Raw genomic sequence first — 21205 nt, 5'->3', positions numbered from 1 at the left:
TGGGCTTTTGGGCCCTCTTGAATTATTTTTTGTGAGACTTGCTAATTCCACCTTTTTTGTTTCTTTTTCATGTCACGTGAGGACTTGAAGAAAGAATGAAGAAACTTGGACTTGAAGAATGGAAGCTTTGAAGATTGAAGAATTGGTGATTTCAAGCATTCTTGAAAGCTTCCCTTTTGTTTCCATTTTTTGTAATTCAAATTTATTTCACTTTAGAATGTGTATAAACTTTATGTTCTTGAAAGTGAAAAGAATTCAAATGTTGTAATCTTTGAACTTTGAATTGGACTTTGAAATGTAATCTTTAATCTTGGATAAAGTCCACTTGTAATTCATTTGGAATTTGGTTCATGTTCATGTAAAGAAACCCCACTTGAATTTCCTTTAGAATCTTGAATGGATTTGCTACTCAAACATGAAGTTTGAATTTCCTTGAATGAACTTTGAATTTAGAAATTCAATTCCCTTTGATATAGAAAATGATGGGAAATCCTTGAAATAGCATGAAACTTTAAGTCTTGAAACATATTCTTGCCATCATGAATTGTTGAAATGATATGGAACTTGAAATATTTGAATTCATGATTTTGAATAATTACTTGAAATAATCCTTCAACCAAAAGATTAAAAAGATATTCCTTGCAAATTCAATTAAATTCCCATGAATTGTTTCAAACTTGTACCAACTTCCAAGTAATCAATATGAACCAAATTTCTTCACCATGATGAATCCATATGACAAAAGTTAAGAAAAATAAATTCCAAACAATCCTTTTGAATCACACAAATGACAATGGCGCCTTTAAATGAAAATCTCCATGGACATGAAGTTATCTTGCAAAGAATGAATGAACGAATGAAATCTTGATCACGGCTTCCAAACCGATCAAGAAACATTTTTGAATTTGACGCCTAGGATGTGACATCTCAGGGGGGTCAAAATTAGGGTATGACAGATGCCCCTATTTAAGTTTCTTTTATCTGGAGGGAGAGAGATTGATACCTCGATCTCTCCTGCGTAAAAGAGACTTAAATATCAAAGAATGCCCGAATTTTGGGCGCTCCTGAGATGTTGTAATTGATAAAATCCTTGCATGACTTGATCCCGTTGTCGCACTTGTGGGGGATGAGGAGACAAACCCCTGCAGAAATACTTGATGTGGATTCTGGTGAATGGATGGCAATGTAGGATGCGCAATCCATCTTCTTTAACTAAGTGTTGACACTTAGAAAAAGGTAAACAACCTCCTCTCGTCCCGGATGTCCATATCTCGAAACTGGTCTTAGTTGCGTTTGGACAATATCTCAGATAAAGAGAAAATTTCCAACGGTTTGTTTCCTCATCAAACTTCTTACCAGCACTTGGAGGTAAGATACCATTTGATGGTAAATAGAAACTTCAAAGGTTTGTTTCCTCATCAAACTTCTCACCAGCATTTGGCGATGAGATACCATTTGATGGTAATAAAGAAACTTCAAGGTTTGTTTCCTCATCAAACTTCTCATCAGCACTTGGAGATGAGATACCATTTGACGGTAATAAAGAAACTTCAAGGTTTGTTTCCTCATCAAACTTCTCATCAGAACTTGGAGATGAGATACCATTTGACGGTAATAAAGAAACTTCAAAGGTTGTTTCCTCATCAAACTTCTCATCAGCACTTGGAGATGAGATACCATTTGACGGTAATAAAGAAACTTCAAAGGTTTGTTTCCTCATCAAACTTCTCATCAGCACTTGGAGATGAGATACCATTTGATGGTAATAAAGAAACTTCACCATCTTCCCTTTTGACTTGACATCTTTGAAAGATTGTCATATGGGCCCGCGCTCTTTTGAGGGGCTAATGACTTTGTTTGAAGGCGGACGAACTGTTTTCGGGGTGAAAACTGCCATTCATCGACTGGTGCCTGGGGAATCAACAAACTGTTTTCCTAAGAGGAAAACTACCATTTATTGACTCTGTGGGGAACTAAACGTCCCTGAAACAGACAACTGTTTGAAGAAACTGCCATTTGTCGATCTCTTGAGTATTTAACAGACAAACTGTCTTTCCTTGGGGAAAGACTACCATTTGTTGACTTCGCTGGGGATCATGAACTATCTTCTGGATGAAGACTACCATTCACTGATTCTGCTGGGAGATTCATTTGTCGATCTGCTGGGAGATTCTGAATTCTTCTTTGACAAGAAGTGGCACCTCTTGACCCTGCTGGGGAAATACCAAACCTGTAGGGAATTCCAAAATGTGAAGCAGACCATCTTATCTGAAGAAGACTGTCGAGTGTCGCTCTGCAGGAGATTCTCGGCTGAGGAATTCCAAAAGTGAACAAACTATCTCTTTGAGGGAGACTACCATCTGTTGACTTGCTTGGTGAGATCCTTGTGTATGAACTGTTGTTTCGAAGGAAAAAGTTTCTCCGGAACTTGCAGGGGAAACTTGAGTTCATGCCTCTATGACTTAGGCATTCACAGGATCAAAGCCTGATTCGGCTATGCAATTATGATGTAATGTATGCATGAATATTATGACAATGATAAAATGTAAAGTGAATGTGAATAGAATTGTCGCGGATGGAAAGTCCTAAGATACGACTTGAATTCTTGTTGATCAGAAGATGTCCTCTTATTGGAGTTCGAACTCTCTTGGGAATATCTGGTTATCAGTTGTCCGCTGCCCGAAGTAAGTAATATGAATTGAAGTAAAGATCCGTCATCGGGAGATGTTCGCAAAGCGACCTCATGGGGAAATATTGGTTCCCGGAGTCTCAACCGTTCTCGGAGCAACTGTTTGCATTCTTCCTATTGTTTGTAAACCTCAGAAAGAAATTTCACCTTTATTTTTTTTTTGCAAGTAAATTCATTTTATTTTTTATGAAAACATTTGTTTCAAGAGAATGACTGTTTAAACTTAAAATGCATTTCAAGAAACTGAATAAGACTAGATTGCAAAGGAAAAGCACAAGGCTCAAATTATTATATATGGAATGGTAATCAGCCAAATGCTTGATTCCATGGAGTATTTACAAAGTTGGAAATTGGTAATTTTCGGGAAAAGGGCTACGATGAAACGCGACGACCGTTATCTTTCCCTTCCACTCCGAGTTGCGCTGTATTCGTGCTTCGTAGAAGATGACCTACTGCTGATGAATACTCCGCTATGGATTTTGAATGATCAAGTTTGTCCTGAACACAGTTACTTGCCATATATCCCTAACTTTTGCGTAAACTACCCCTTTCGGGTTTTAAGTCTACCGGGATTGATTAATATATATATTTTTTTTTATGTCTCTAATTTTTGCCTGAATCGCCCTTTCGGGTTTTCGATTCACAGAGACGCTCTTTTTTGCCTAAGTCGCTCTTTGCGAGTTTTCAACTTAGCGAGCTGTTCTTTTGATTATTTAGGCGAAGTATTTCTTGACTGCGTCGACGTTCACAGGACGGGTGAATTCTTCTCCATCCATAGTCGTGAGTATTAAGGCTCCTCCTGAGAAAGCTCTCTTGACCACGTAGGGGCCGTCATAATTGGGAGTCCATTTCCCTCTTGAATCTGTGAGAAAAGATTGAATCTTTTTGAGTACAAGGTCGCCTTCTTTGATTGTGCGAGGTCGAACCTTTTTGTCGAAAGCTTTCTTCATTCTTTGTTGATATAGCTGACCGTGGCATAAAGCTGTCATGCGCTTTTCTTCGATTAAGTTCAATTCATCGAATCTGCTTTGACACCACTCGGCTTCTGTTAATTTTGCCTCCATCAAAACTCTCATTGATGGAATCTCAACCTCTATAGGTAGGACTGCCTCCATGCCATATACAAGGGAGAAAGGAGTTGCTCCAGTCGAAGTACGTACTGATGTACGGTAACCATGAAGAGCATACGGGAGCATTTCATGCCAATCCTTGTAAGTGATGACCATCTTCTGAATGATTTTCTTGATGTTTTTGTTAGCTGCTTCTACAGCTCCATTCATCTTTGGTCTGTAAGGAGATGAGTTGTGATGTTCGATCTTGAATTCTTCACAAAGCTCCTTCATCATTTTGTTATTCAAATTTGACCCATTGTCAGTGATTATCTTGCTAGGAATGCCGTAGCGACAGATGAGGTGATTCTTGATAAACCTGACGACAACTTGCCTTGTAACGTTTGCATATGAAGCTGCTTCGACCCATTTGGTGAAATAGTCTATAGCTACCAAGATGAAGCGATGTCCGTTGGATGCTTTTGGTTCGATCATTCCAATCATGTCGATTCCCCACATGGAGAAAGGCCAAGGGGAAGAGAGTATGTTGAGAGGAGATGGTGGCACATGAATTCTATCGGCGTAGATCTGACATTTGTGACACCTCTTTGCGTACTGGTGTCGCTACCGCGAAAAATGGAATCAGAGTCGCCACTAATATATTTATCCCATAAGGGAAAGGGATACCAGGAAACCTAACTCAGAATAAGAACAAGGTCTTTCGACCAGAGAAACAGGGAACGGGAGTCGGTTACGCAAGGGGAAGGTGTTAGCACCCCTCACGCCCATCGTACTCGATGGTATCCACCTATGTTTGCTCCTATCTAAAGGGTGTCTAATGTCTAAAACCTAAATGCGAATGCATGCAAAAGAAATACGGGGAAAAGAAGGAATTATTTACAAGTGTGCTCGCTTAGGCCCCGCGACCCAATGCCTACGTATCCCTTACAAGGAATCAGAGCGACCGTAGTTCGGCTCCATAGTTTCCATTTGTTTTGTGTTTTTTAGTTGAACAGCGGTTAAGGTCACAATCCACGATGCTCGACCTTTGGAGACTTATACGCCTATTTTGGAAAGGACTTAACTTGTTCTTAGGTGCCTAACAAGGCAAAAGAAAAGAATCTTGGGTTTGTGTCTTTTATTGTAATTCCACGATGACGAAGACCCTCTACAGAGCTTCGCATCGCTTCCTTACTCTGTTTTAAGTCAAAGCCTTTATTAATCATTTTGAATGTTTTCTGGTTGAGTATTTTTTAAGGGAGATTTACTTTGCGACTTAGATCACACCAAGAAAAAGAGTTTTGTTTTTGACTATTTAGAGAATGCACATCGAGGTCTACACCACAATCGATTCTCTAAATAACGGATAAGAAATACATCGAAATCTACATTCCAATCATTTCTTTTCCGTTTAGTAGAAAAGAACGTACATCGGGGCCTACACCCCAATCATTTCTTTTCTACTAGGTGAGAAAGAACGTACATCGGGGCCTACACCATAATCGATTCTCTAAATAACGGATAAGAAATACATCGAAATCTACATTCCAATCATTTCTTTTCCGTTTAGTAGAAAAGAACGTACATCGGGGCCTACACCCCAATCATTTCTTTTCTACTATGTGAGAAAGAACGTACATCGGGGCCTACACCCCAATCATTTCTTTCTCACTACGCATCAGAAAAGTCACAGCATGATCTTTGTCAGGTTTTTTTATTAAGTATTTTAGAGTTGAAAAGAAAAAGAATGAACAAGGGAAACTAACCTATCCTCTAATCTAATTGTCATTTACAAGTCTAAATCTACATCTAATGTTAACATACTAATGAGATATATTCTAAGAGGAGCATACAAGTGGTATCAACAAAATAGGCCCAAAATATGGCCAATAACAAGTAGCAAAAACCACATGACAATTACACGAAAATGACATGGAAATAGTACAAAAGCAATTCAAGCATTAGTGCGAAATTAAACTAAAAAAATACTACTATTTTTATGGCGTTTTTATGAAGGAGAAATCAATTAAAAGTCAAAATTAAACTATCCTAAAACCTAATTAAGAAGCTAATATTTTTTATTGCATTTTTTTATGCCAATTTTTATCAACACAACTAGAACCGAAAAATGTTAAAATATCTACATGTTTTTATTCCTTTTTTATGTTGCTAAGGGAAATCTTTATTACCTAAAATTAGAGCAAAAATTATGATTCTAAATGTTGTTATCCTCTAAAAATCTAATGAGAAAATATTATTTTTATGCCTTTTCTTATCTAAAAAAAACTACGAACAAAACCTATGTCAAAAATCTAAATTTAACATGAAAGGATGGGCTCAGGGGGGTATGAATTGCAATTATGGGTGTGTGACCCAGCAGTCAGCGCACAGGCCCAAAGGGAGTGGTTCAGCAGCGTATTTTTGTTTCAGATTTTCTATGCCAAAAAGTGGCATGATGGGCCTAGAGGGGGTGTATGCAGCGAATGTTCCTGAGCAAGGTCCAAAGATAGCTTGTGATCCATATTCGGATTTTATAACAAAACAAAATAAAAATAAAAATAGAAATAGAAAAGATTAATAGAATTGGGGGACTAGGGTTACCCTTTGTGCCGATTCAAATTCTAAGATCTCCTCTCCTTCCTCACGCAAACGGCGGCGGCACGACGGAGAATTCTCCTTCTCCAATCAGAACGCAGCACCGTATGACCTTCAACCTATCCTCTCTTCTCTCCATTCGAAATCAATCAATCTCTTCTCTCGTCCCTCTCGTTCAATCTCTTTGCCGGAAATCGCTTCCGCCGTACCGGAGGCGGCGAAGCTTGACCTTACACCAAAATCACAACCCTTGCTTCAACCTGAACCCTTTCTTGACCTCAATTTCACAAAGAAAACTCTAATGTCGTAGATTCCGACCACCAATGATTCGCAAGAAAGAACGAATGTGATTCTGAAGCGGTGATCGTTGAATGAGTTGAACGAGAGTACCGGTGGTGAGGATCCTGTGCTCAGGTGCGAAATAAACGCAGGAGCACGTCGAGCTCTTCCGGTGACTTCTCTTGTTCTTCTCTCGATATCTGTATTCGACACTTCTTCTTCTCTTGTTTCAATTTTTGAGTATTTCCGAATGTTGAATTGATGACTCTGCAGATTTGATGATGATGACCGATGAAGAAGGTTTGAATGTCTGGCTATGGTGATTGGTTGAAGATGAGAAATGGTGAAGGTAAAAGATGTAGAAGATTGAAGAAGGTGGTTGAGAAGAACAAGGAAGAATGGATGGGAGAGAGTGAGGGTGAAGTGAAGAATGGCTCTGCTTAGAGAAACAATGGTGAAAATGACGTGAAGAGGAAGATGATGATTGTGGAGATTTTCGAGAGAGAGCAGAAGAATGGTTGAAGCTGAGTATAAATAGGTAACTTTCTTCTCCCTTTTTGCTGAATCCCGTTTCTCTTCTTCCTCCCTCCATTTTCTGTTTGTAACCGATTCCTTTTGCAGTTAGGAGTTAGTTTATTAGCTGTAACTGAATCGGTTACGGTTGTTAGAAGTTGGTTTAGGTTGTTAGAGATCTGTTAGAAAAAGTTTGTTATTCTGTAACTGAATTTTGAAGTTAGTTATGTGTGTGGCTGAACTGATTTTGCTGGTTATATGTGGATAGGTAGTTAGGGAAATGTTATCAAACTGAAAATGTTAGCTAGAGATTGAAAATTCTGTTAGAATGGTTGTTATTATACTGTTAGTTTGTAACTGTTATTGTGGATTTGGTTATGAAAGTTTATGCTGATAGATAAACATGAGACTGCTGAGTTTTTTTTCTTTTTTGTATGGACTGAAAACTGGGAACTGAGCTGAATGTATATGTGTGGAAACTGGGGCTGACTGGTTATGGTAATGTATATGTGAGGTTTTGAGGGTTATGTTATGAATTTGTGCCTATTTGCATTGACGCGTTTTGTTTGGGCTGAATGATGTGTGCAGGTTTAGTTATAGGTTCAGTTATGAGTTTGATGCTGCCAGGATCTTTTTGTGGTTTGTTTTAGTGTGGATATGCTGTTAGGTTTATGATACAGGGCTGAATATATGAATGCAACATGGCTATTTATTTGTGGATTTTGAATGAATGTTAGATATGAATTCTTGCTGCTGATGTGGTTTTTTTGTTTAGTGTACAGGTGCAATTCGCTTGTGTAATGGAGAAATGGAAGAGACAAACCGAGGCAAGCTTTGGCAAGGGATACAAATTTTGGCTTATGTAGACTTAGCAATTTGTTTTAGATTTCAAAATATGGCCCGAATGTAACAAAACCTCCAGTACTTTGTAACATTTGTATATCTTTTTTGTAACATTTGGGAAAATGCATTTTGAAGTATTAGATGCCAAACTTGAAGTGTTCTTGTAGTCTTGAAGATGTATTCTGAAGTTTTTTTTTCTTATGTTATGGAACTTGCATTTTTCTTGTGTCTTGATGATATACCTTGGGATTAGGCCTTGGAATTTGAAATTGATCCTTACCACGTAAGTTGACTTGCATTGACTAATGATGAATGATGAACACTAAATGTGGATGTAATTTTGCTTGTATAACCTTTTTAATCAACTTAAGTGAACTTTGAATAGACGTTTGAATAAGACCCCATGGTAGGCTTTGTTTTTGCAACTTGAATTCCAAATCGCACTCTAATCCCATCAAACTCTTTAATCCCATCAAACTTGTGCATTAAGCACTCATAGTCCCACATGATCACTTGAAATGAATACTCCACACTAATGAATCCAATCTCAATTCAACTTTCAATAGCCATTCGCATAGCAATACCAAGCAAACGCCTTAACAACAATGAATTCACGACTCCGTATTGTGTACCGCGACAAAATTCTTTCATCAGTTGATACCCTTCATATAACTATAATGCTTAGGGGCCTTTTTGATGAAGACGAGAATTGGAGCACCGAAGGACACCTTGACATAAGATCCAATTACATTTTGCTGGTGAACCTCATAACTTGATGAATAAGTGTTTCATGAATCAAACCCTAATTCCTTGATCCCCGTGCTCAAAGAACACCCAGGTGAATCAAGTTTATCTCAAGTAGGAGCCTCAAACCAATAGAACTCTAATCCACTGGAAGACCTCTGATCCCATGTCTCAAATTATTGGTTAATGAATGCATGGATTATGTTAGATGACCTAGTGGAAGGTATGCAAATGAATGCAAGTGCCTAAGCCAGTTAGAAATAAATATGGGCAAATTTTGGGGTGCAACAGCTGCCCCTATTTAATCGTCTTAGACCTGAAGGTGAGATTGGCGTTAGCCTTTCGAACATTCGTGGTAGAAGAAGATTAAATACCAAAGTACCAGAAAATTTGCGCTCTGGGTGTATTATTTATTTTTCTTTTTGGATGCCTCCGCTTAACAAGCTTCAGCAAGTAACTGTGTGATATTCCCGTAGGATTTCCTCGAAGGAAAGAAGAAACCTTGTAATGCCTATTTGCAACGGGCAAGTGCAAGAAATTGGTTTGCCATGACACTTTTTGAGGAGTATACGACAAACGTCCACAACTCGAAGGTTAGGACACTCACGACTAAAAGTCGGAACTCAGAACTCACAACTCAAAGATTGAAAGACTCACGACTCGAGGTCGGAAACCCCAAAACTCACAACTCAACGGTTGGAATCTCAGAACTCTCAAATCAACGGTTGGACAACAAAGGACTCACAACTCGACGGTTGGAATCTTCACGACAAAAAGTCGGAAACTCACGACTCGAGGTCGGAAAACAAAGGACTCACAACTCGATGGCTGGAATCTTCATGACGAAAAGTCAGAAACTCACGACTCTAGGTCGGAAAACAAGGGACTCACAACTCGATGGTTGGAATCTTCATGACGAAAAGTCAGAAACTCACGACTCTAGGTCGGAAAACAAGGGACTCACAACTCGATGGTTGGAATCTTCACGACAAAAAGTCGGAAACTCACGACTCTAGGTCGGAAAACAAGGGACTCACAACTCGATGGTTGGAATCTCATTAGATCTGAAGGGGTATGCCGATAACCACCGGACTTGAACGGGGAGGACTAAACAATATTAGACCTGACCGAAGGATGCCCATAACCACGGGACTTGAAAGGGATGCCAATAATCATTGGACTTGACTGCAAGAAGACTAGTAATGACCAGACTCTTATTGGGGATGTTATCAAACACTGTATTTGCAAGGAAACATTGACGCTTGCGAAGCATACGAATTACATGGATCCCTCAGGCCAAAGGCGGGTGTAATTCTACAAAAGTGACAATCACTTTGAATTGCCACACACAAAGTATGGTTTATCCAAATGATTGATCTCTGCAAATGGGAAATAACCAATGAAACAATGATCTTGATGAAGAAAGACTTTGTATCCAATCCACACTGGAGAGAGAAAATGAGACTTCTTCTGGGGATATATTATATTGTGCCCTTGGAGCGCACACAAACTGGCTTATGCATTGATGCATGTTTGAATTTTTCAATGGCGTAATGCTCCATATTCATGGAAATGCTACGCATTTTTATAGATGCGATGTGAATGCAATGAAACTATATGCAAAACGCCAAATAAAGGCAATAGTGTGATAGAGAAGCAAAATCATTGGGGTCCCTTCGGGGAGTATTCCATTGAATTTCATCTTTGACCTCGGGAGAGGTAAACACCAGGGAGAATCCCCTTAGTGTTAAGAATTATGTGGGGGTGCCAATAAACATTGGACTTTGACTTGCGGGATACACTTCTGATTGTTGACTTGAAGAAAATTTCTGACTTCTCACCACATGCCATTGCTTGGAGAATTTTCAGCTTGAGGAGATTCCCTCGATTCACCTTATTGGCGATGAGAAATATTGATGAGGAACCCTTGTTGGGAGGATTGGAACACTCCTAGGGGAAATAAACTCCTATGCTCGTGGAATGGAACAAACTCTCAGGAGAAATAAACTCCTACACTCGGGGAGAGAATGAATTCTCAGGAGAAATAAACTCCTATGCTCGGGGAGTGACTTTTCTAGGAGAAATAAACTCCTATGCTTAGGAATGGAATTAAATCTCAGGAGAAATAAACTCCTATGCTTGGGGGGAGAGTAACTTTAGGCATCTTGCTGGGGAAAAGAATTATGATACTTCTCCTTTTTGTGATGGCCAACTGTACTTTACAAGTGAATGATGGTTCCCAAAAGATTGTGCCCCAGGCTGCCTGACTTACGAAGAGATTTGGTTTACAAAGACATTTGCCTCAAAAGGATCCTTACACCATAATTACTCGAGATAATTCTGCCTCAGCATATCCAAGCGTTTGAAATATTCTTTCTCTTGATCCACGGATCCTTGAAGAGATTTGTCGAATCTCGACGTAGCTGCCCCAGATTGAGTGAATTTGAGAGATTCCTCGACGTCACTACTTCAGATTGATTGAAATCAAGAGAGAGATTCCTCGATTTGATTGACCCTGATTGGTCTAATTTGAGATGTCAAACCTTGATTTGCTTGCCCCAGATGGGATGAACTCACGAGAGAGATTCCTCGTCGTGACTGCCCCTGATTATGTACATCTTATCATGATCCTCAAGTCTACTTTCTTCGAAGTAAACCAAACTGTGGAAGCACCTTTATCATGCTCAATGGAGTCTTCAAACTCTTCCCCTCGGGGTACTTAATCGAAATGCATCTACTCCACCGAGTACTCAAACTTCTTCCCTCAGGGTAGTCAATCAAAGAAGGTATAAACTGATTATGCTCAATGGAGTCTTCAGGCAACCTGCCCCTTGATATATTAGTCTCTGGAATGATTTCTTTTTACTCTACGGAGTTTTCAAGTCTCTTTTACTCTGACATGATCAATCTCTTTATGGATTCTCATCATAGAAATTTCCTTGATGTTTAAGCAAATGTTTTGTATGCAAAAGAATGTTAATTCTAAGGATGATAATTCTAATGCAAAGCCTATGCTAGTCTTGAAGTTTAAAACTTTTTATGCAATGAGGTGACCACCTCTTGTGAATGGAATGTAAAGCGGGCATACAATACCAACAAATATGTGTTACGCTTCATTGAGAGTCAGTTACACGCTATCTCTTTGGAGTGCGTTTTTGAAATAAACCCTACTTCAATTAGGACTTTTAAGGGTTGTAACTTGGCCGGGTTCACGGTTTTCAAAAACAAAGGATTTTTAGGGCTCAAAATTATTTGGTGCCCACCCCCTTCGTGATGTTCTCCACTCCTAAGTTCAATTAACTCCACATGAGTGCTCGTCCCTCACCAGGAATTTTTTGAAATGGTTGAGGAATCAATGAGGTTTTTTCGGACATGGCAGTCGCTCACCTTTTATTCTTTTGATTTATTGTCACACGACTTTGTTCTTGCTTTATTTTTCACCATCATTTTTTCTTTCTATTGCCATATTCTTTTCTTTATCCTTTTTCTTTTCTTTTTTTTTTTGCAATATTTTTTCCTTTCTTGAACAAGTCGTGTGACCTCGCATTGTCTTTGATTCGTTGGAAGTGATTGCGACTGCCTCATTCCATGATTAATGAAGAATTACCATTGTGGCATCATCATCTTTTGTCCTCTTGGTTGGTGAAGGATAACCATTACGGTTTTGACTTTCCTCAACCTTTTGAAGGATAACCATTGTTGTATCCTTAGATGCGTATCATTTGTGAGTTTTGAACACTTGATCGAGTTAAATGAACACTACCCTGCCCCAGGGTTAAATTTAAGGGTTTTTTTTTTCAGAAAAGAAACTCCTACTTCAAGGCTCAAAGGGGTTAACAAGGGTCTATCTCCCTTATATCTCCAGTGTTTAGGGAATTGAAACAATGCCTGTACATCATCAGCAGGGTTTTATTCAAAAACACACAATTAGGGATTTTGCATTTTTATTTATCATCATCATTCTCCCTCCGCTCGTTGCCTAAGCAAGAGATTAATAAAGTTGGTATCGTAATGCCAAAAACTTCTTTTTTTTTTGAGTGAAAACGAATGGATTACTTCAAGACAAACATAAACAATGCATTATGATTTTCATTCAGAAATTAACAAATTTTTACATGCTAGAAATGCTTAAACAAACAATGAAACGTTACAAATGAGAATACAATAAAGAACTACATGAATGCCCTTGTTGAGGAGACTTGACTCCGTCTGGACTTATTGCTCTTGAATACTTTTTTCAGTTTTGATACCCCATTGAGACTTCAACTTGTGCATAAGGCCTCTTGGAGTGGATTGTGGTTATTCCAAAATCAACGAGGACTTGAATTCTGCCTTTGAATGTCCTACCACCTTCAGTTGAATGGCTAGGTGCCCCGGCATGGTAGCCACTTAACATTATCATATGTTTCTTCCACACACTTTAGATTACTTCCCAGAAGAATATTCCAACAAAGGCGTACAAGAGTGGTGCATTTTAGCCTTCTTTTAGGGATTCGAGCAATGCAAATGGTGCAATGCTCAAGATAAACCATGTCTTGCTTATCCCTCGGTCGGGAGCCCCAAATATAGATGCTAGAACAGTAATCACCATCATGAATGGAAGAACATTACATTATCATTGAACTCAAGAGAGCTATACGTGGTGAGGAAGGCCCAAAACACCAACTGAAATGCCAACAATCAGGGATATAACTGAGCACAAGGTATTGAAATTACATCGGTTCATTTCTCATATTCTTTCTTTCTTTATTGACGACCAAAGGCCACTGAGAAGAAAATTCCGGGAAGAGATGACACATGATATTAAGCAAAAGCTTGAGAATGAGAAATGCCTCTACAAAACACTCTTGATTATCACATGGCAACATATTCTGACGAATGCATAAGAATTTGTAGTGCTTTAAGGGATTCGAGCAATGCAAATGGTGCAATGCTCAAGATAAGAATACGTCTTGCTTATCCCTCGGTCGGGAGCCCCAAGCAATTTCCATATATGTACAAGTGATGATTACCAGTTTGGCTTGCATATCCAAACTATCCAGAGAGAGAATAAATGACCTTTTCAGCTTTTGGCATCAAGCACTAGGCACAATCCAACAAAGTCACAATCTTTCATGGCGTCCAACCTTGTCTTCAAGAGGTGGAATATTTTTTTTATTTCAATGATCGGAAATAGGAATCTCAACAGCATTTCATACATTCTGATTCATAAGATCTCCTCTCAGAGTGAGGTTAACATTTGTATTAAGCCTCGGAAGAACCTATCTGAACTCTTCGTGTCTAAAAGCAAGGGCTTGAATAGCCTCCATACAATGATTCAGGTTAATCCCCATTTCTGTCCTCATCTGAGTTAAGTCCTCACGAAGTTGTTCCATGGTTACCTTTCAAGCACGTAGCGGTGAGAAGTCAATTCGTTGCTGAAGTCAAAATTTGTGTAGAAAGGGCCCCCATAAGCTTCTGAGAGAAATATGAAATGCATGATAATATGAATGCATGTTTCATTTCTAAGGGATCCTAAAGCCTTTTCATCAACTTTGTTTCTCTTTTATTCTCTTTTTTTTTTGCATATAATATTTTTTCTCTTTTCTTTTTTTTTTGTTTTTCTACTTTTTTTCCGTTTCCCTTTTTTTTTTTTGGAAATAGACTTTAGAATCCCCACAAATGAAGTGGATAAAGTAATGATGTTATGCAATGCAAAAGCATGGGATCAAGGTCCATATAATATTAGTAACCACTGTACAATCCTCTGAATAAATGATGTAGGTCAGATGTCATGAGATCAAAGGTCCGACATATGTATCATAGAACCATAGGAACAATAGTCACCATCATAACAGAATAGTCACCAACGGTACCTGTCATGTATATCCCTCCCCACTCACAGGTGAATCTAGGCCAAGGTAGGTCAAAATGGCAACCAGCGTTATCAGCCCTCCTGAGGTACCACCATTGTTGCATCTACATGCCAACAATGATACCCCATTTGGACCTCGACTGGGCGTGGGTCTCATGATCGCACTAGACAAGACCTGACATCTCATCGGCGTCATGACTATCCACTCTATCCTAGGTATCCTATGTGTCAACTCTGGCCTGGGTATTGGGCCTTTTACCTCATAGAACATCCCACCCAACCTGCAAAACAGAACAGAAGACCCCAAGGAACACAGAATACAATCCATATGCATGATGTGCAATCAGAAATAGACATGATATGCAAGCAGAAAAATAAACATGCAAACATATATACAAGGTATAGACATAAAAACAAATAAACACCCAGTAAATAAACAAACAAACGCAGGCTAGGATCGACTCGCTAAGGATGGACCAGCAACAGGTCTAGCAACATCCCCAGCAGAGTCGCCAGCTGTCGCTACCCGCGAAAAATGGAATCAGAGTCGCCACTAATATATTTATCCCATAAGGGAAAGGGATACCAGGAAACCTAACTCAGAATAAGAACAAGGTCTTTCGACCAGAGAAACAGGGAACGGGAGTCGGTTACGCAAGGGGAAGGTGTTAGCACCCCTCACGCCCATCGTACTCGATGGTATCCACCTATGTTTGCTCCTATCTAAAGGGTGTCTAATGTCTAAAACCTAAATGCGAATGCATGCAAAAGAAATACGGGGAAAAGAAGGAATTATTTACAAGTGTGCTCGCTTAGGCCCCGCGACCCAATGCCTACGTATCCCTTACAAGGAATCAGAGCGACCGTAGTTCGGCTCCATAGTTTCCATTTGTTTTGTGTTTTTTAGTTGAACAGCGGTTAAGGTCACAATCCACGATGCTCGACCTTTGGAGACTTATACGCCTATTTTGGAAAGGACTTAACTTGTTCTTAGGTGCCTAACAAGGCAAAAGAAAAGAATCTTGGGTTTGTGTCTTTTATTGTAATTCCACGATGACGAAGACCCTCTACAGAGCTTCGCATCGCTTCCTTACTCTGTTTTAAGTCAAAGCCTTTATTAATCATTTTGAATGTTTTCTGGTTGAGTATTTTTTAAGGGAGATTTACTTTGCGACTTAGATCACACCAAGAAAAAGAGTTTTGTTTTTGACTATTTAGAGAATGCACATCGAGGTCTACACCACAATCGATTCTCTAAATAACGGATAAGAAATACATCGAAATCTACATTCCAATCATTTCTTTTCCGTTTAGTAGAAAAGAACGTACATCGGGGCCTACACCCCAATCATTTCTTTTCTACTAGGTGAGAAAGAACGTACATCGGGGCCTACACCATAATCGATTCTCTAAATAACGGATAAGAAATACATCGAAATCTACATTCCAATCATTTCTTTTCCGTTTAGTAGAAAAGAACGTACATCGGGGCCTACACCCCAATCATTTCTTTTCTACTATGTGAGAAAGAACGTACATCGGGGCCTACACCCCAATCATTTCTTTCTCACTACGCATCAGAAAAGTCACAGCATGATCTTTGTCAGGTTTTTTTATTAAGTATTTTAGAGTTGAAAAGAAAAAGAATGAACAAGGGAAACTAACCTATCCTCTAATCTAATTGTCATTTACAAGTCTAAATCTACATCTAATGTTAACATACTAATGAGATATATTCTAAGAGGAGCATACAAGTGGTATCAACAAAATAGGCCCAAAATATGGCCAATAACAAGTAGCAAAAACCACATGACAATTACACGAAAATGACATGGAAATAGTACAAAAGCAATTCAAGCATTAGTGCGAAATTAAACTAAAAAAATACTACTATTTTTATGGCGTTTTTATGAAGGAGAAATCAATTAAAAGTCAAAATTAAACTATCCTAAAACCTAATTAAGAAGCTAATATTTTTTATTGCATTTTTTTATGCCAATTTTTATCAACACAACTAGAACCGAAAAATGTTAAAATATCTACATGTTTTTATTCCTTTTTTATGTTGCTAAGGGAAATCTTTATTACCTAAAATTAGAGCAAAAATTATGATTCTAAATGTTGTTATCCTCTAAAAATCTAATGAGAAAATATTATTTTTATGCCTTTTCTTATCTAAAAAAAACTACGAACAAAACCTATGTCAAAAATCTAAATTTAACATGAAAGGATGGGCTCAGGGGGGTATGAATTGCAATTATGGGTGTGTGACCCAGCAGTCAGCGCACAGGCCCAAAGGGAGTGGTTCAGCAGCGTATTTTTGTTTCAGATTTTCTATGCCAAAAAGTGGCATGATGGGCCTAGAGGGGGTGTATGCAGCGAATGTTCCTGAGCAAGGTCCAAAGATAGCTTGTGATCCATATTCGGATTTTATAACAAAACAAAATAAAAATAAAAATAGAAATAGAAAAGATTAATAGAATTGGGGGACTAGGGTTACCCTTTGTGCCGATTCAAATTCTAAGATCTCCTCTCCTTCCTCACGCAAACGGCGGCGGCACGACGGAGAATTCTCCTTCTCCAATCAGAACGCAGCACCGTATGACCTTCAACCTATCCTCTCTTCTCTCCATTCGAAATCAATCAATCTCTTCTCTCGTCCCTCTCGTTCAATCTCTTTGCCGGAAATCGCTTCCGCCGTACCGGAGGCGGCGGAGCTTGACCTTACACCAAAATCACAACCCTTGCTTCAACCTGAACCCTTTCTTGACCTCAATTTCACAAAGAAAACTCTAATGTCGTAGATTCCGACCACCAATGATTCGCAAGAAAGAACGAATGTGATTCTGAAGCGGTGATCGTTGAATGAGTTGAACGAGAGTACCGGTGGTGAGGATCCTGTGCTCAGGTGCGAAATAAACGCAGGAGCACGTCGAGCTCTTCCGGTGACTTCTCTTGTTCTTCTCTCGATATCTGTATTCGACACTTCTTCTTCTCTTGTTTCAATTTTTGAGTATTTCCGAATGTTGAATTGATGACTCTGCAGATTTGATGATGATGACCGATGAAGAAGGTTTGAATGTCTGGCTATGGTGATTGGTTGAAGATGAGAAATGGTGAAGGTAAAAGATGTAGAAGATTGAAGAAGGTGGTTGAGAAGAACAAGGAAGAATGGATGGGAGAGAGTGAGGGTGAAGTGAAGAATGGCTCTGCTTAGAGAAACAATGGTGAAAATGACGTGAAGAGGAAGATGATGATTGTGGAGATTTTCGAGAGAGAGCAGAAGAATGGTTGAAGCTGAGTATAAATAGGTAACTTTCTTCTCCCTTTTTGCTGAATCCCGTTTCTCTTCTTCCTCCCTCCATTTTCTGTTTGTAACCGATTCCTTTTGCAGTTAGGAGTTAGTTTATTAGCTGTAACTGAATCGGTTACGGTTGTTAGAAGTTGGTTTAGGTTGTTAGAGATCTGTTAGAAAAAGTTTGTTATTCTGTAACTGAATTTTGAAGTTAGTTATGTGTGTGGCTGAACTGATTTTGCTGGTTATATGTGGATAGGTAGTTAGGGAAATGTTATCAAACTGAAAATGTTAGCTAGAGATTGAAAATTCTGTTAGAATGGTTGTTATTATACTGTTAGTTTGTAACTGTTATTGTGGATTTGGTTATGAAAGTTTATGCTGATAGATAAACATGAGACTGCTGAGTTTTTTTTCTTTTTTGTATGGACTGAAAACTGGGAACTGAGCTGAATGTATATGTGTGGAAACTGGGGCTGACTGGTTATGGTAATGTATATGTGAGGTTTTGAGGGTTATGTTATGAATTTGTGCCTATTTGCATTGACGCGTTTTGTTTGGGCTGAATGATGTGTGCAGGTTTAGTTATAGGTTCAGTTATGAGTTTGATGCTGCCAGGATCTTTTTGTGGTTTGTTTTAGTGTGGATATGCTGTTAGGTTTATGATACAGGGCTGAATATATGAATGCAACATGGCTATTTATTTGTGGATTTTGAATGAATGTTAGATATGAATTCTTGCTGCTGATGTGGTTTTTTTGTTTAGTGTACAGGTGCAATTCGCTTGTGTAATGGAGAAATGGAAGAGACAAACCGAGGCAAGCTTTGGCAAGGGATACAAATTTTGGCTTATGTAGACTTAGCAATTTGTTTTAGATTTCAAAATATGGCCCGAATGTAACAAAACCTCCAGTACTTTGTAACATTTGTATATCTTTTTTGTAACATTTGGGAAAATGCATTTTGAAGTATTAGATGCCAAACTTGAAGTGTTCTTGTAGTCTTGAAGATGTATTCTGAAGTTTTTTTTTCTTATGTTATGGAACTTGCATTTTTCTTGTGTCTTGATGATATACCTTGGGATTAGGCCTTGGAATTTGAAATTGATCCTTACCACGTAAGTTGACTTGCATTGACTAATGATGAATGATGAACACTAAATGTGGATGTAATTTTGCTTGTATAACCTTTTTAATCAACTTAAGTGAACTTTGAATAGACGTTTGAATAAGACCCCATGGTAGGCTTTGTTTTTGCAACTTGAATTCCAAATCGCACTCTAATCCCATCAAACTCTTTAATCCCATCAAACTTGTGCATTAAGCACTCATAGTCCCACATGATCACTTGAAATGAATACTCCACACTAATGAATCCAATCTCAATTCAACTTTCAATAGCCATTCGCATAGCAATACCAAGCAAACGCCTTAACAACAATGAATTCACGACTCCGTATTGTGTACCGCGACAAAATTCTTTCATCAGTTGATACCCTTCATATAACTATAATGCTTAGGGGCCTTTTTGATGAAGACGAGAATTGGAGCACCGAAGGACACCTTGACATAAGATCCAATTACATTTTGCTGGTGAACCTCATAACTTGATGAATAAGTGTTTCATGAATCAAACCCTAATTCCTTGATCCCCGTGCTCAAAGAACACCCAGGTGAATCAAGTTTATCTCAAGTAGGAGCCTCAAACCAATAGAACTCTAATCCACTGGAAGACCTCTGATCCCATGTCTCAAATTATTGGTTAATGAATGCATGGATTATGTTAGATGACCTAGTGGAAGGTATGCAAATGAATGCAAGTGCCTAAGCCAGTTAGAAATAAATATGGGCAAATTTTGGGGTGCAACAACTGGTAGCAATCTGACTCCATCGTCAGCCAATAATATCCTGCTCTCAGTATTTTCCTTGTCATGGTATGTCCATTGGTGTGAGTACCAAAGGAACCTTCATGTATTCCTCTCATGAGTATTTCTGCTTCTTTTCTGTCAACGCATCTGAGCAGAACCATGTCGAAGTTTCTCTTGTACAGAACATCTTCATTCAAGAAGAATCTACAAGCTAACTTTCTCAAAGTCTTTCTATCTTTCTTTGATGCCCCAAGAGGGTACTCTTGCTTTTGAAGAAAGTTCTTGATATCGTGATACCACGGTTTGTCGTCGATGATTGCTTCTACTGTGAACACATGAGCGGGCCTATCCAGGCGCATAACATCGATCCGAGGAATGTCATTCCAATGATTTATCCTAATCATGGAAGAGAGTGTGGCTAATGCATCAGCCAAGTTGTTTTCTTCACGGGGAATGTGATGAAAATCTACCCTGTCGAAGAATGGTAATAATCTTCTCGCGTAGTCTTTGTAAGGAATTAGCCCTGGTTGGCGTGTTTCCCATTCTCCTTTGATTTGATTGATGACCAAAGCAGAATCTCCGTATACATCCAAGTGTTTGATTCTTAGATCCATGGCTTCTTCGAGACCCATGATGCAGGCTTCATATTCGGCCTCATTGTTTGTGCACTTGAAAGTTAATCTGGCAGTAAATGGAATATGGGTACCCTGAGGTGTAACAATGATTGCCCCAATTCCTCGTCCATAAGCATTGACAGCTCCGTCAAAGATTAAGCCCCACTGGGATCCTATCTCAGGTCCTTCGTCTGGTAGTGGCTCGTCGTAATCTTTCATCTTGAGGTACATGACGTCCTCGTCCGGAAAGTCGAAACTGGTTGATTCATGACCATTGAGTGGATGGTGAGCCAGGTGCTCAGCTAGAATGCTTCCTTTCACGGCTTTCTGTGCGTGATACTCAATGTCATATTCTGATAACAACATCTGCCAACGGGCAATTCTCCCGGTTAAAGCAGGTTTCTCAAAGATGTACTTGATTGGATCCATATGAGAGATCAAACAAGTAGTGTGTCGAATCATGTACTGGCGGAGACGCTTGGCAGCCCAGGCCAAAGCACAACACGTCTTCTCGAGCATGGAGTAGCGGGATTCACAGTCAGTGAATTTCTTGCTCAGGTAGTAGATGGCATGCTCTTTTCTCTTCGTCTCGTCTTGCTGTCCAAGGACACAACCCATGGAGTCTTCTAAGACGGTTAAGTACATTATCAAAGGTCTTCCTTCCACTGGAGGAGATAAGATGGGTGGTTCGAGCAGATATTCCTTAATGCTGTCGAACGCTTTCTGACAATCGTCTGTCCAGACGCAACTTTGATTTTTCCGTAGAAGTTTGAAAATAGGAGCGCAAGTTGCAGTTATGAGATATATGAATCTCGAGATGTAATTCAGACGTCCAAGAAATCCTCTAACTTGTTTCTCGGTTC

This window comes from Vicia villosa, unplaced genomic scaffold (genome assembly GCF_029867415.1).
Source record: "Vicia villosa cultivar HV-30 ecotype Madison, WI unplaced genomic scaffold, Vvil1.0 ctg.001998F_1_1, whole genome shotgun sequence".
Lineage (NCBI taxonomy): Eukaryota > Viridiplantae > Streptophyta > Magnoliopsida > Fabales > Fabaceae > Vicia > Vicia villosa.
Note: the sequence above shows the minus strand (reverse complement) of the source record.